The sequence below is a fragment of the Coptis chinensis genome, chromosome 1, assembly GCF_015680905.1.
Source record: "Coptis chinensis isolate HL-2020 chromosome 1, ASM1568090v1, whole genome shotgun sequence".
NCBI classification, from domain to species: Eukaryota; Viridiplantae; Streptophyta; class Magnoliopsida; order Ranunculales; family Ranunculaceae; genus Coptis; species Coptis chinensis.
The window spans coordinates 32,925,113-32,936,074 of record NC_141456.1 but is presented as its reverse complement, the minus strand read 5'-3'; positions in this window follow the sequence as shown (position 1 = coordinate 32,936,074).

The window sequence follows — 10,962 nt, the reverse complement described above, 5'->3', positions numbered from 1 at the left end:
TACACAATTTTTTTTTTTTTTAAACGAATTCTTCTAGGAGGAAGACATATGTCTGCAGGCGCTTTTCTTTTCGGTCTTGGCTCGGCTTACTATTTTATCCTTTTTTTTACAGGAGAGACTTTCTAGAGTCCCTCAAAGGGAGCAAATCGAAGGCGGTTCACGGATCTGCCAGTCCTTCAACCGCCCTTTTTTTCTTGTTAGGCTTGTACTAATGAGTGGTAGTTCCTTTCGTACTTTCGTGAATGTCTATCCCGTCTAGAGCTTGGCTAGACACGGACTAGACTTAGCTCTTGCTTGTGATGTACCTTGAATACCTAGGGAGCCCGTATCCAAGCTCCGTGGCTAAATTTGTTTCTAGGAGTAGGGGGAGACCATTTTGGACATGATGTTTGGTAAAACTTCCAAAGTAGAATTCCGTCCATGTCAAGTATGTCGGCCGGGGGCGGAATTCTCTGAAAAAGAGGGACGGAAAGAATGTGAGTGGCGTTCATGTTCGTGCTTACCTCTTTGGGCTAATAATCTACGACCTTGCCGCACCGAGGCGGGGCAGGTCTTACATTCGATCACGCTCATCACGGGAGAAAGCGGACTATCATGATTGGGTCGACCGGGCCAAATCATGACATTGGGGACCATTATGGGCGGGAGTAGGATACTCTACTCACGGGTGGAAAGAAAGATGGAGGGCTTCTTTGCCCATGGTGCTTCTTGGTCGCGGCGTGACTATTCAGTGGTGAATTAGGTAGTGCATATGGAGGATATGGTGGTAGCAGTTTAGGAGGTTACAATAGGGGAGAGACTTCTCTAGGATACTCAAGTCGCTATGGCGGAAGCTATGGTAGAGGTTACGATTTAGGGAGTGCTTATGGTGGAGGAGCGAAGGTTATGGAGGATATGGTAGTGAAGTGCTCTTGGTGGTTATGGTAGCAGCTATGACTATGGGTCTTGGCAAGTGGCTATGGTGGCGACACCTAGGAAGCTCATTTTATGGCAATAGAGGGGCTATGGAGGTGGTGGTAGTGGTCAATATCATCCCTATGGAAGATAGGCCGGTGTTATTTATTTATTTATTTTTGGTTGGTAGCGAGGTTTTATAGAGGTCCCCTACCCTTTTATTAAAATTAAAATAGATTATAGTTTGTTACATTCTCACTCTCATAAAAGAAATGGGGCGTAACTCAGTAGCTAAATTTGTGTACAATTGTACATCTAGAGCATCGGCTAGCTTATTAGGTTCGAATTACAAGTTCTATTTGAAAAATTGCGAAATATTGACATTCCATGGCAGTTCCCTCTTCGATGTTAACTTCGAAATATTGACATTCCGGTTTCCCTCTTCGATGTTAACTCTTTTCCCGTGACTACCCGAGACAAATCACCACTTTGCCACTTATGTCGACTAAGCCCACGAGCTCTCCTTTGCGGTAGTGGCTCCGTTTTGTGACCCACTCATGTAATATTGTTCTTGAACATGTCATCAGCCTCTGTTTTGCCCTCTTTTCTCTAGCAGTGTCCGTTCAATCGATGTAGTGCTTCCTCCTCATTTTCTTTAATATCGGCTTTCTTACGGCTTTTGTGAAGTTCCCTCATTATCCAAGCAATCAACCTTTATCATTTAGGTAGTGTCTAGAATATTTTTGGGGTCGTTTCTTTTCTGTTTTTACTAACCTTCCCATTTTTTTTGATGATATTCCTTGATGCACTGGCTGTGTTGTGTCTCTCTTTGTTCCTGTTCCCTCATCATGTTGTGCTGATGGTATAGTCGAAAGGTTGACTCTATTTTCCCTTTGCTGCAATAGTACCCTTTGCCTCATGTCATCTGCAGTTTCTACCACTCCTTTTTGTAAGTCCTTACTGTTTTTGGGAGTGCTTGAGCATCTGCCTATAGTCTTGCTTTTATCTTTCCTCTCATTCGATTATTTTTACATTGTTGTATTGTTTGACTCCCTCCCTTCATAGGCTCTGTGCCCTTGTTTAATAACGGTACTCTTTTTTTGGTTCTAACCCGGATAGCTTTTCTTTTTCCATTCTATTCATTCCTTTTTCTGTTTTGCGTCTCATACGCTTCCTTATCTCCCATTCCTTTCTTTGTTGAGTTCTCCCCATTATAATTTGCCCGCTTTGCAACTTCACTTTGTGTCATATGTTCCTCTTGTTGATTCCTTTCTTTGTTGAGTTCTCCCCATTATCTAGTGCTTCTTTCCTGTCATTATCATTCTGAAATTTGAATGTGAACATATTATCTCCATAAGGTTTCATCACAAAGTTTTTAACTCTCCACGTCACGACTTCTTGTTTCCTTGGACGGTTAAAATTCAACCTTTTGCCAACAAGCGAACCAACAACAAGGTTTTCAAACCTTTTATTGACCTCAAAAAATCGGTGAGGCTGATTCCCGTGTATTACTTGTTTACCATTCACAATCGCGGGGAGGAATATATGAGAGTTCATCGGCACCCATTGCCTTATTGCCAATGATCTCAGCCCATGAACTCTTCTTTATATCGCGGATTCGATGCATCCTCCTTTATTTGTTCTTCGCCTTGCTTGAATCGATGGCGAGGAGGCCATCAGGTCTGGTGGCCGTTGTTTCTTCATCCTTGATTACCCATGATAGCATTAAGCGCTTCATGGTTGTAGCAAGACCACCAACAAGTCCTTTGCGGCTTGTATTAAGCTCTTCCACAGTTTTGTTGTTGATATCTTCATTGTTGCCCCCTCCTAATACATCCAAGAGTTTTTACGGACATATTCGATCGATGTCCTTCCTTGCTAGCATCAATTCCATAGATCGCGTAGATACCTACTTGGTTAGCTTCTTTTTGTAGATCGACACAATTTTTCCCTATCTTTTTCGTTTTCTTTTTCTTTGTTCAAGACCATAATGCAATGCCTTGCCATCTGTTTCCATTCGCAGTTAGGTGTATTGGATATTTTACTAGATTCTGTGGGACTTATTCTTTTTAGGTTATGAGGATGTTGGGTTAACTTTTTAAGTGTAATGCCTTTGTTTTGTTGACTATATTATATTGACTTGGGTTTTACCGCCAAGAGATATTACAAAGTGGGTAGCTCCATTATGTGATCTTTGGTTTTTTTTTTGTTTCTCTGGCGTATATATATATCTAAAAAGTAGTACTTGCAGCTTCTTTGGAAGGAAGCAACAACAAAGTACAAGCCGATAATGTATGTCTCACAAGCATGTCCTATATCGATGGGACCCCACTTTGACCACATAAAAATATTTCCCATGCATTGATTACTTGCATTTTTGCTTCAATCTTCTTTTTAATTTGGATAATTATACTTACTAATGTCTCTTTTCTTTTTCAATTTGTTGTTTTATCAGATTGGCAGATTGGTTGGCGGTATATTGATAAAAAAACTTGGGTGGATGTTGTTGAATCGGTGATTATGGAAATTTGGCCAAAATCTTATTTTTGAAGAACTAATATTATTTAGTTGATGGCTTTGAAGATTTTGTAATTAGGTATATTGGAAGAGACTAATTGTATGGATGCTCAAATAATGATTTTGGATGATCTTAATTAATAAAATATATTTTGCTATAATTTATTGTGAATGAATACATCGATCGGTGTTTTAGTTTAATCATAAATTGTATTGGGAGGGTTTATATAAATTGAAATGATTCAAAATAATCGTAATACCTATTATATATATGGTAAACCCATTTGCAATGCCGGGCTCGTTGTAAAAGAATTAGGGGTGCTGCAAATGTGTTTAAACAATTACCAACACATACATTTGGTGCGGCTAAAACCACTAGCGAGGGGTAGCTAAAAACACACTTTTGGCAGCGCTTTTTAGCGCGACTAATGGTTTAAACCTTTTTGCGACAAAGACCTGGGGCGACTAAAAACACACTTTTGGCAGCCCTTGCATAGCGACTAATGGTTTAAACCTTTTGTGACAAAGACACGTAGCTAATGCTTTGCTTCTTTTGTGGCCTTGAGTGCAACTAAAAGTAACCCTTTTTTACCAGCTAGCGGTCGCGACTAAAAGAACATTTTGCAAGCGCCAATCGCTGCAAATAGTTTAAATATTTTTAAAAATCATTTTAGTTTGGCAAAATACTTTATAGCAGCTAATAAAGTAATAGCAATGGGACAAGGCGTTGCAATAACCTTCAAGCTTTACCGCGCCAATTTGTTAACGTCTTCATTTAGCTTTGTGACCCAATTTTTTGCGCGCCTTTGTGGCGCCCATTGGCGTTGCCATTGATCATTGGCGGCGCTTTTTAGGTACTTGCTTAGTGACACATTGTGGATGGAACTCGTTGCTTGAAGCACTTAGCTTTGGAGTTCCCATGGTGGGAATACCTCGATGGAATGGACCAAACAACCAATTCTAAGTTTTTGCCGCGATATCACGGGGGTGGGAATTAGAGCTAGTCGCGAGATGAGAGAGGGGATAGTGAAAAGAAGAAGTAGAGCATTGCATCGGACAAGAGATTACGGAAGGAGAAAAAAGTGCTGAAATCAAGAAGAATGCTATCAAATGGAGAAAGTTAGCCAAGGAGGCTATGGATGAAGGTGGAAGTTGGGACAAGAACTTTGATGAATTACCCGATAAACTAATGCGATTCAAGCGGAGAGGGTTTTCATATACCATATCTTATAATTGAGTGTGTCTGCTGGTACGATGATGATTAAGCTTTTTTTCCTTTTCCTTCTGCGTGATTATGTGCGTGCAAGTGCTTTTTATAACATAACATATAAGATACTTGATTGAAACTAAACTAGTCAAGCATTGGGTTTGTTACATCTTGTAAACTCTTATTATTTTGGTTTGAACTTTTCCGTGGCTCACTTTGAGTCATTCTATATTTATACTTCAATTTAGTATGTTAAGATTTGGATAACTACTAGTTACAAGCTAGCATATAATATCTAAATCAACATTACTCACGAAGTAGGATTTCAAGGTGTAGCTAGTCGGGATGAAGGTCGATCTTGGCGGACCGTCCATATGGATAGGAGAGAGATATTTTTTTAGTGAGTAGGGTCCACAGCTCTTCTTTAATAAATAAATAAAAAAACAAAAAAAAAAAATCAGAAAAGAATCTTGAAAAAAAAAAACCCCGTATTTCTGACCCGTTCTCCTCATTCAACAACTTGCCGTCTCCACCGCTTTAATTCTCAAGCGTAATTAGCTCTCTCTCTCTTTTGTACTCCAATCTTTATAAAACCCCAAACCAAATTGAAGTTGATTCTTTCTTCTTTGAATCATAATATTTGAAGTTAATGGTGTAATTGTTGTCTAATGAATTTGTGTGAGGGATAGAGCATTGTGGCGGGCAAGGCGATAACGATTTCACCGTGTATAATCGACACATAATTTTTGGCTTCTTGGCGGTGTTGGTGAATTTTTTAGCCTTTTTTGGGAAATGGGGATTGAATTTATGAAAAATTGTGTTTTTAGTTTACAGAACTTTTTGTTGATTTATGTTATGAATATATGTTAGATATGTGGTTTAGTTGGATTTAGAACTAGCTAGAGTTTTTGAGTTGGTTGTGATTTTTGGGGATTTAAATTGAAATTGACATGTGCATGGTAAGACAAGATAACTAGAATCTAAGACATTATAAGTAGGCCCTCGGTCAATATAGAAAATATTTTTTGTGTTCATTAAGTGGCTATATTCAAATTTCAAGTAAGAGTTCGGGAACCACGACCGTACATCCTATGACAAGATAACTAGAATCTAAGACATTATGCGTGTCGACACATAATTTTTGGTGCTTGTGTGTTATTTTCATTATGGAATTTAGCTCAAGCGGTGGCTAGGAAGCTAGTGGATTATCTCCACTACATCTTAAGAGATGGTGGATTCGAGTCCACCAATATCCATTAGTGCTAGTGGGTTCTTTCGCGGACACAATGTGTTGATTGTGATCCTCACACAAATTCCTTAGACAACAATTACACCATTAACTTCTCAAATATTATGATTCAAAGAAGAAAAACAACTTCAATTTGGTTTGTGGGGTTTTATGAAGATTGGAGTACAAAGAGGCGTGAGTTGGAGGAATTAAAAGGTGGGAGGCGAAGTGTTGAATAAGAGAATGGGATGTGAAATACATGGAGTTTTCAGTATTCTTTTTCTAATTTTTTGTTCTATTATTTATTTATTTATTAACATGGTACATGGACCTACTAAGCTAAAAAAATATCTCTCTCTCCTATAAGCCGTATGTGGGGCCGGTCCGTCTAAGATTGGGGTGATGGGATGAAATTTGCTATCTTCTCTGGCGGCAGTGCTTCTCTTGACAATTGGTCCAGTACCACTCCCGTGAGCTAAGCATGCATAGGTGGTTGAGTGAATGGTGAAGCTTGTCTCTCACAGTTGTTGTTGAAATAGTGGTGACCCACCCTTTAGAGATATTAGGCAATTTGATCATACGTGGAGATAAAAAGCAGACATCAAGTTGTTTTGAGCAACAGCTCTTTTACAAAGTAATAGATAGTCGATTTCGATATGCTTCTACGAGCATGAAACACGGAGGATCGGCGGTGAAATAGGTCGGCGTAGGTGGCTTTGAGTTGTCACATCATAGAATTAGAGATGAAAAAGAAATGCCAAGTTCTTGCATAAGTGATTCATTCCATAATTCATTCCATAAAATTTGAGCAGTAGGGCAATAGCTATACCAATATTGACTTTAGTATTTGGCATAGGTCTAATTTCTTACATTCTTTCCTTTGCCTATTAGCTAAAGGGTTATTTGTCTACTTGTGGTAGATATACTGGACCAAGATATATCCTACGGTGGTGTAATGCTATTTGGGGCTTAACCAACATGATTCTCTGTCATAGTTGATCATTATCTCTTTCATTTAGTAGTTATTGACTTATTGTGCTAAAACATTATTTGTGTATTTTTTTTAATAATAGCCAGAAGTCATTATATGATTATATTTTTTATTTATTTATTAAATAAACTAACACATTCTTTTTCATATTGTTTTAGGTTATAAGTGAGATAGCATGGTAGCTCAATTAAGTTTGTTTGAGATGGATGGTTGATTAGCAATTTGTTGGATGGGTTATGTAAATTGCATTGTTGTGGGATTATGAGACTTGATTTTGAATCAAGTGTTGAGTTATTTAATTTTTTTTTCTCGTGAATAAATCATGTAATATGAACAAGTTCTTGGAATGATTTATGTTGATAATAAAATAGTATGATTCTTTTGTTCGTGAATGGACTTGAATTATTAGGTGTATGAATGCATTGGTTCATAGGAATTTCAAATTCCTGAGGAATTTTTAGATTTACATAAAAAAAAAAAATGTTATGATGCCTTTAGGTGTTACATATCAATTCTTAGCCCGTTTTTAGGTGCTAATTTCTTGGCGCTTTTGTTTCAAGGGTAACGCTTTAAATAAAAATAGTCATAAATGAATGTAATTAGTTCTTGACTTTTTTCTAATAAACTATGATGGTTAAGTAAAACATGTCAGTACAAAAGGATCTAGTTATTACATTTATAAATGAATTTTTGTCATATTAAGTTTGGATTTATACTAAACTTCTCTAGAATCGCCATCAAATTTATGATGTTTTTGTTAACTTTTATGATCGGGCTCTATAATAACGCATTGTTTTTAAATGAAAAATGTCATTAAACTTGTTTCATATGGCGATTAAAAGTCGTCATCACAAGTTTTTTTTTAGTAGTGTCTTGTCTATTGAGAAGGATCGATCTTTGTGTTGGATTGATCCGTTTGTTGTAGATAATGTTGTTTCCGCAGTTATTTATTCACAAATTGTATTGTTATTGGATTATGAGACTTGCTTGATTTTGAATCAAGTGCTTAAATTTTAATTTTTTCTCCTCATGAATAAATCATGTAATATGAACAAGTTCTTAGAATGATTTATGTTGGTAATAAAAGTATGATTCTTGTTTCCGTAATGGACTCAATTTTAACCAGTGTCTGAATGTATTGGTGGGTGCGAATGTATTAGTTCTGAGAATTTCAAATTCTGAGAATTTTCAGATTCATAGGGGAAAAAAAAAAGGAGTTATGACGGGCTTCCAAAGAACCGTGTGGCATACCAATTCTTGACAGTTTTAGTGTTAATTTCTTGGCGCTTTTGTTTCTCGGGGTGACACTTAAATAAAACAGTCATAAATGAAGGTTTAGTTCTTGACACTTTTCTAATAAGCTATGGCGGTTAAGTAAAACATGTCATGCAAAAAAGGATCCAGTTATGGCGTTTATAAATGAATTTTTGTCATATTAAGTTCGAGCTTTGATGTCGGCTTCTCGAGCCGTCATCAACTTTATGAAATTTTTGTTAACTTTTATGGCGAGTGATAAAACATTGATTTTACCGCGAGCGTTTATTGGTTTTTGGTTACTTATTTTCCTTAAGTCCGGAGGTCCACAGTCAAAGTCCGAGGTCCACATCCAAGTCCAAAGTCCAAAGTCCAGCGTCCGGGTATAGTCGTGCGTTTTAGTCAAGTTACCTTACTCACGTGGGATTGGTAGGATAGGTTCGAGTAAGGGATCGTCCAAACCTTAGGAGACTCGGATAGGTTCCTGGCTGGAGTTACACTTTAAGTGAGTAGGATTTTTAGGTTTCTTTTTTTGGTTGGTTTTAATTAAAATAGCGGTAATGCAAATAAAATAAATTACTACGGTGATTATATATAGGTAAATAAAAAGAGAAGCAGGGAGAGAGTTAATCATGCTCATGCAAGAATCATTTTTCAACGGTTTTATTACTAAATCACTACATCTCTAATTAAAATCTCGTTTAGGAGCGGCGTCGATATTGATCCCTAGTACATGCCCACATCTCTAGGAGTGCATTTCACTAGCATAAGGAGTTTCGATAATACCTCATCTCCGGTATATTATTTCCAGCTCGGCGCAAGTTCACATCGGTGGACCCAATTGGAGGGCCCCGACACTGCAGAGTCGCGAGCGACATTTTTCGTGTACAGAGGCTGTTCTGAGCATCGGCCTCTCAACTTTATCTGATCGGTCATTTTGGGACGGGATGTTAATTCTATGCCTAATTCCTAAGTAGTGATTCTAGAATATTAACGAGTCAATCCGGATTTTCATCACGAAAAGGCATAACCCTCCTTCAGGGGGGGATTAGCTCATCATCATAGTAGGAATAATAAAACTTCTTTTTTACATTAAGTAAATAAATCACGGAATTCAGAAATTAAACAAGGAAAGAAATGGTATTTATTATAGGTAAAATAACTACTTGTATTAAGGCTGGCGAAATAAAATGGCGGAAGGTAAAGTCTTGAAGAAAACTAAAACTAAAATTTAGCTAAAGCGTTAATATCTTTGAAGACCTTATAATGAAGGCGACCCTTCATATATATATAGTGATACAAAAGTGACCCGTGAATATTTAAGGTTTTGTTTTATGCTAATTGAATGGTTCAAACCAAACTTTGTTTTCAAGCTGTTTTAAGTTTTGTCCTTTTGCCATTTTAAGGTTTTGTTTTTAGCTTATGTTAATTCAAACCACTGGTTTGAATTGGTGCGATGTCTTCTTTCTTGCCGGATGGTATCAATTTGAAACCATCATTTGCCACTTTACTATCTTGACTCATCATGCATACGGGACCTTGTGTCCATTAGGTATTAAAGTGGCGGCAGCCGAAATTGGCGTTTTACTACTTTACGTCTCTAGCCTTGAGTTAAATTAAATTATTTATGGCGGCTTCACTAGCCAACGTCGGCACCTAGATTTATCGATTTGAGCTTGGAAGTTTCCTGCCTCTTTATATGTGGGCCTATCTTGTCTTTTACGTTCTTTTGGAAACCGGCTCTCGTCGGGCTTTGTTGGGCTTTACTTGGATTGAGGGGAATTCAATATTCCCCATATTCTTGTACTTGGTAGCTTCACTGCTTGGCGTCGGCACCTAGATTTATCCGATTTGAGCATCGGAATTTGGTGCTTCTTCATATAATGGGCCCGTTCATGGCTTTTTACGTTCTTTTGGAAACCGGGCTTCTTCGGGGTGAGTGGGAAACTCAAATATTCTTGTATTCTGTACTTTGATGCATGTTTTATCACTATATTCATTTTAATTGCGAAACCTGCAAAGAATGCGAAAATATAATTATTACATGATTATTAAACACATAATCGACCAAAATGCTATGTCTCGGGGTTTAATATTACGGTTTTGGGTGCTTATCACACCACCCCCAAAGCGGCACTGCTTGTCCTCGAAGCAAAGAAGAGACGATAAAAGCGATAAGTGATAAAAATGTGTTGTCCTAAGCTAAGTCTCATTTAAAGAGTCGGTTGCATTGACCGTATGCAACAAGGCCTTGAACCACTAGGAATTCCCTAGTGGGCCGAGTTATAACCTCGTGAGAGTTTTCGGAAAGATACTCACAAACTTCATTTATTCTACAACGACTTCGATAACAAAGGCTTGTTTCTTTAATTAATCTCGGGGTATCTAGACATCTCACTGCTTAGGGAAACAAGGATTTTATTCTTTCAAAATTCAAGTTAATATACATCTGATAATCGAAACATCTACGTGTGAGCATGCATGCGATGATCTAATAATGAAATGTCTGGCGGGGGCGTTTGGATCCTTTGGATAAGCGTCCTTAAGTAGGTTCTTACGGTGTATGTGTGAAACCACAATTTCTCTCTCTTATTTTTCCACTTTCGAGCTTTGCTATCTCCGGTGTCGCGGTGGGCACCGTTTCCTCATATACTTCGATGGCGGTCCGAGGAGGCGAGGTTAGAAGTCCTGAACTACTACTTATTATCATACTACCCTATTCCTAATTGAGCTAGGAGGTCTTTATTAGGTGTTATGGGGCTTAGGTGGTAGTGTAAAAAAAAAATGGAATGGAAAATTCAAAAATGATAAGTATGAGAGAATAAGGTCTTGAGATATTCATACTAGAAAACCACTTTTTTCTTTCCTGCT